Here is a 6,000-nt window from a genome sequence, read left to right on the forward strand (position 1 = left end):
ACTGAGACCCCGCCCCAAATCCCACCCACTCCTGGCTCCACCCCTAAAGTCTCCAGATATCTCCCGACCCAGAGCTGGCAACCCTAGTTCCATTACCTACCTGCCGGTAGTCAGCTGAGATCCATATTGAAAGCCCTGCTTTGATTAGCCTCACCTTCTAGGTCAGGGGTAGTCAAACTGTGGCCCTCCAGATTTCCATGGACTACAATTCCCATGATTCCCTGCATTTGCTGGCAGGGGCTCATGGGAATTGTAGTCCATGGACATCTGGAGGGCCGCACTTTGACTACCCCTGTTCTAGGTAAACAATCAGAGACGGGGCCTTCTCCACGGTGGCCTCCCCAAAAGGGGATTAGCCCCTCCCACAACAGTCCACCCGTACCTGCTTTATTAACCTTCAGACGCCAGCTAAAAACTGCACAGTCTTCTCGGGGCGCTACACAGTTCTGTTACTGCCTTAACCGATACCACAAATGGCCCATTATATATCCTTGCCGCTTTCATTGAAACTAGAATTTGCAACACTGACTTTAAAGAAATCTGCTGTCTAATTTGTATTATTAATGCCTTCATTTGCCGTTGGGGCTGCTTTTTATCTGGGCTTGCGTTCTTCCTAGATTGTTCAGCTGGCATTTGATCTGGCTGCTTTGATGTTTTAATTCTCTAAGTCGCCTGGAAGAGTTTTTTTTTTTTTTAAAGGGGGAAAGGAGAGGTTGTAAGCATACCAAACCGGGGTTCCCCAGCCTGTTGGGTCAGAACCCCAAAGTGGATGTGAAATCTTTGAAATGGGGTCACAGGCCAGCCTGTCATCGTGCCAGCTCCTGGCGTTGGCCTCCTGTTCGTTCTTTCTCTCTTTCCTCCTCGCTAACTTCGCACATTCTCCGCTCCCCTGTTTTCGGGTGACAATAAGGAGGGGGTAAAAGCTGTCTGGCAGCTAGGAACTCAACGGTAGTCGCTGAAAGAAGGGGGAGGAAAGGCTGGAGAGTAGGTGGGGGCTGTTCAGCTTGCTGGGGGGGAAAACCAGAGGAGGACAGAAAGAGGCATTTTCGTGGGTGGACTCTTTCTTGGCACTGCTCCTTGAGCAATCCAGCCTCTTGCCTAAAAACATAAAAACAGAAGAAGAGCCCTGCTAGATCAGACCAGAGGTCCAAACAGTCCTGCTTCCTGGTCAGCCCGTTCCTCTGGAAGGCCAACAATAAGGCATAGAGGCGGAGGCCTTTCCCTGAGAGGAACATCAGAAGAACCCTGCTGGATCAGACCAGTGATCCACCTAGTCCAGCATCCTGTCTCACACGGTGGCCAACCAGTTTCTCTGGAGGGCCAGCAACAGGGCATAGAGGCCGAGGCCTTCCCCAGTATTGTCTCCTAGCTCTGTGATATTCCTGTGGCCCTCACTACATCCTCTGTCAGCATATCCCACTGGAGAACATCAAGGGTCTCAGCTTGTGAGTCCCCAAGGGATGCTGAACAAGGGGCATCTTTCTGCAAAGCAAGAAGCATGACGATCTCTGTCCAAATCTTGTACCTGTTTCTACCCACACCTAATGATGGGTAATTGGAATGCTCGGGTTTGGGACTTGCTTAATTAAAAACAACAACAACAAGGCGGAACCGATGCACGGAACTGATGCACGGAACCGATGCACAGTTCCGTGTCTCCTTCCCCGCTTGCTACACCTCCAGTAGGATTCCACTCACAAACTCCAGATTGCTTTTGTCGGCTTTCCGTCCACCGAAAAACAAGGCGATGATTTTTCCCCCCTTAAAGCACACCTCTCGGCGAGAGGGCTTTGCGGACAAGGCCAAGTAGAGACCTGGAAGAAAGTCACGTCGGAAAATCTGACCTAACCAAGAATGTCATTGTCTGCCCGCATTAGCCTCTTCGGGCCAACGTGGAGATGGTTTTCACAAAGAGGCTCTGATGACGCTTGACAATCTATTCTGAAATATGACGGCGAAGGACTTGACGTTTCCCGGTATGGATCACAGGCTCCGTCCCCTCTTCTTCCCTGGCTCTCTGTTCCGACTGTCAAAGCATCCTTTAGCATTAGGGGGACATTCGAGATCCATGTTCTCCTGTGACAGTTTGTCAAATTCGAGGGCTTACCAGATCTGGCATCCTAGCTCTTTGGAGTCCCAAAACCGTGTCATTCAGAGGCAACCTCTCCGAGGACTGCACCTGTGCCGTGCTGGGGTTGCATCCTGCGGTTCCCTCGTACAAGAAGAATCGTGCGCCTTAGCATATTCAGAGAGACATAACTCTACAGCTGAGCACCTGCTTTGCTTGCAGAAGACCTAGGGTGATTCTGCACAAACTAATGTTCCCCACATGTTTTGTCAACAGGCTTCGTCAAGGCAATCTGTTTGCCTTGCAGTAGGCCTTTGTTGTTGAGGATCACTGGTCATTGCCGTAGTGGTTAAGAGCAGCGGCCTCTAATTTGGAGAACTGGGTTTGATTCCCCATTTCTCCTCCACATGCTGGGTGACTTTGGGCCACTCACAGTTCTCTCCGAGCCTCACCTCCCTCACAGGGTCTCTGCTGTAGGGAGAGAAAGGGAAGGCGATTGTAAGCTGCTTTGAGACTCTTCCAGGTAGTGAAAAGTGGAGTATAGAAACCAACTCTTCTTCTTTTTGAAGAACTGCTTACTACAAGACAAACATTCCCCTGACGAAGCCTGAGGGCCAAACAAGTAGGGACGTTTGGAAATTTAAGTGAGCGATAAACATATTGTTTTCATCTGCTTTTGCATGGCCCTATTTTTTAATCTCGGTTCAGTAGAAGGCAGCTTCTTGCATTCACATGGTGCTAGAACGCTCCCGAGGCATAATTTAATATGTTGTGGGGGTATCATGAACCTCGCAGAGGGAAAACGACTCCTTCCTTTGAACTCCAGCCAGGAATTTCTGTACGATGGCAAGGTGGTATAGTCACCAAAACAGGCAAAGTCTGGACCGGCAGAGGGACAGGGGACGGATTCTGCTGGGCGTGACCCGGAAGGGAACTGGAGGAGAAGAAACGTGCTTGACTCTTGTAGTCAGAGGCTAGGATGGGAGGTGGGAAAGAAATTGTCAGCAGGATTCTAGGCTTCCGCAGTTCCTGCCCTGCATTGGTTCTTTTCGGGGGCGGTTGTTCTGACGCCGCTTTGACACCTCCTCCTCCTCCTCTCCACTCAGATTTTTTTTTTGCAAAAATCCCCGTGCACTTTACTCCAAAGGAAAGTTGACCCAAACAACACTAGTCTTGCGCTCACAGCTTGCAAAACAGGGAACGGAGCCAGGCTTCCAGTCTGAATACCAAATGTTTTTCTCCGATAGAAATCGGAGCATGGCGGCCATGTTAATTCAGGTGTTATTGAGGAGCTTCCTGAGGGAGAACCAGCAGCAGAAAGCTGAACTCTTTCCCCCTCCAGAGACCGGCTTTCCAATGCAAGAGCTTCGCAAGCGTTTTTTTTTTTTAAACAGTCCCCCTCCTCTAGTGTGCATGATTCAACAACCTCTGAAGAATACCCCACAGTGGCGTTCAGAAGAGATGTGTCGTTAGCATATTTCGATTAGGAACTTGTTGGTATTTTTCAAAAAGCCCCCTCCTCCTGTGCCCCGATTGGAGACTTCCTGCTCCTTTGAGGACACTTCCTGCTCCCCTCCAGAGGAACAGTTAGTCGGTTAGACTGCTAGGACTAACTCTCTCCTCTCTTCTATACGTAGCTGTTTTTCTTTGCAGTGAAACGATTTCATTTCTCAAGCGGCCGGCGCATCTCTCCTTTGATCGCCGAAACTCTGCCAACACAATCGACCCAGTGTAAAACTTAGACACAGAATTAAGCTTCGTCGGGCCGCGGGGTGCCCCAGCGCTCAAACCTCGTTCAAAAAATACACAACTGTTTTTAAAGGAAATAAAATGCGCACTATTTTGCTCATCCCGAGGGAGAAAGAAGATGAAAGCAAGGGGTCTGGACTAGAGGGTTTCCTTCTTCTTTCATTCTTCTTCTGTGTTGTTGTTGTTTTAAAACAGGGGTAGTCAAACTGCGAATGCTGGCAGGGGGGTCCTGGGAATTGTAGTCCATGGACATCTGGAGGGCCGCAGTTTGACTACCCCTGTTTTAAAAAAATCGCCGGCACAAACTATATTTTACTGGCTGCCAAGGATTTTCGGGCTCCCCGGATACCTCCCGGCAGCCGTCGAGCTCAGGCGGGGAAGGCCTGATCTCATTAATAAGGAGGTGACGGGGGGCCCTGACCTGCACGTGGCAGAGGCCGGCCTTTTGCCTACGGCTATAAAAGATTAACAGCGCCAAGGGCCTCTCTCTTCCCAGCCTACCAACTGTGCAAACAGCAGAGTGAAATAGTCGCTCCCTAAGCCGAAGGGAGAGCCACACAGAGAAGCAGGACTGCCCCCCTCCTTAGGGCTTGTCTTAACTTGGATTGACTGGAGGATGACAAATGCAAAAATTCATTGCAATGAGGAAGACCCACCCAGGTGTCCACAGCTCTCCCATCTTTATGCCTAGGGATTTCATCCCCCAGGTGGTGGACGGAGATCACCTGGGATTACAACTGATCTCCAGGCAACAGAGATCGGTTCCCGGGAAGAAAATGGCTGCTGTAGGTGGGCGGTCTCTACGATCCCTGCTGGATCAGGCCTGTGGTCCATCTAGGCCAGCCTCCTGTCTTGCTTATCGGCCAACCGGTTCCTCTGGAAGGCCAGCAACAGGCCGCAGAAGCCAAGGCCTTCCCTTGACGTTGCCTCCCGGCTCTGGGATCCAGAGGTTGACTGCCTCTGAACGAGGAGGTTCGCTTTAGTCCACATGGCTAGCAGCCGCTGACAGGCCCATCCTCCACAAATCCATCTGATCCCCTTTTAAAGCTGTTTATTCCTGTGGCCACCGCTCCATCTCATTCATTCATTCATTCATTCATTCATTCATTCATTCATTCATTCATTCATTCATTCATTCATTCATATACTGCCCTCCCCGAAGGCTCAGGGTGGTTTACATGAAACAAAAAAACGATACAGGTAACATCATTTATAGTAACAAGACGGTGGTAACAACACTAACATTAACATGATAACAACAACAATAACACTGAATCGCACACTTGAGTCAATTGCCGGGTAAAGAAGCATTTCCTTTTGTCCGTCCTTCCGCTCCCCTCCCCGGGCGTCATCCCCAAATCTCCAGGATTCCTGTCTCTCTCCAAGCTGGCAACATCACCCCAAAGTGCTCTAAACGCATAAAGGTGATCTGCAAGGAGGAGGAGGAGGAGGAGGAGGAGGAGAAGAGTTGGTTCTTATATGCCACTTTTCTCTACCCAAAGGAGTCTCAAAGCGGCTTACAATCACCTTCCCTTTCCTCTCCCCACAACAGACACCCTGTGAGGTGGGTGAGGCTGAGAGAGCCCTGAGATTACTACTTGGTCAGAACAGTTTTATCAGCGCTGTGGCGAGCCCAAGGCCACCCAGCTGGCTGCATGTGGGGGAGCGGGGAATCGAACCCGGCTCTCCAGATCAGAAGTCCGCACTCCTAACCACCACACCAAGCTGGAGGCAAGGCTGCACACTTCAGCACAGGCTCAGAAGCCCCCCTTCCTTAGCAAGGCTCCTCTGCCAAGAAGTGCCTCCAAGTCCAAATTAAAGAGGCGCCCTCAGCCCAGGCTCCCCTCCCCCTCATTATTCCTCCTCGAAATCTCTAAATACCCTTTAGATATTATTACAAATTCTTCCCCCTTCCTCTAAGCCAGCGCCTGACCCGCCTGCCTTCAACTCCATCCGTTTCCCCCCCTCCCACCACCGGCAAAGGGAAGGGGGGATTTTCTCTTTTTCTTTTCTTTTCTTTTCTTTTCTTTTCTTTTCTTCTCTTTCTTCTCTTTTCCTTTCTTTTCTCTTTTCTTTCTTCTCTCTCTCTCTCTCTCTTTTTGACAGACTGGTTCTAATCTCCCACCTGCATAAATCTCACAGGGAAAACCACAAATATTCCAGCTATGTTGATTTATGAAAGC

Source organism: Paroedura picta, chromosome 15 (assembly GCF_049243985.1).
Source record: "Paroedura picta isolate Pp20150507F chromosome 15, Ppicta_v3.0, whole genome shotgun sequence".
Classification (NCBI taxonomy): domain Eukaryota; kingdom Metazoa; phylum Chordata; class Lepidosauria; order Squamata; family Gekkonidae; genus Paroedura; species Paroedura picta.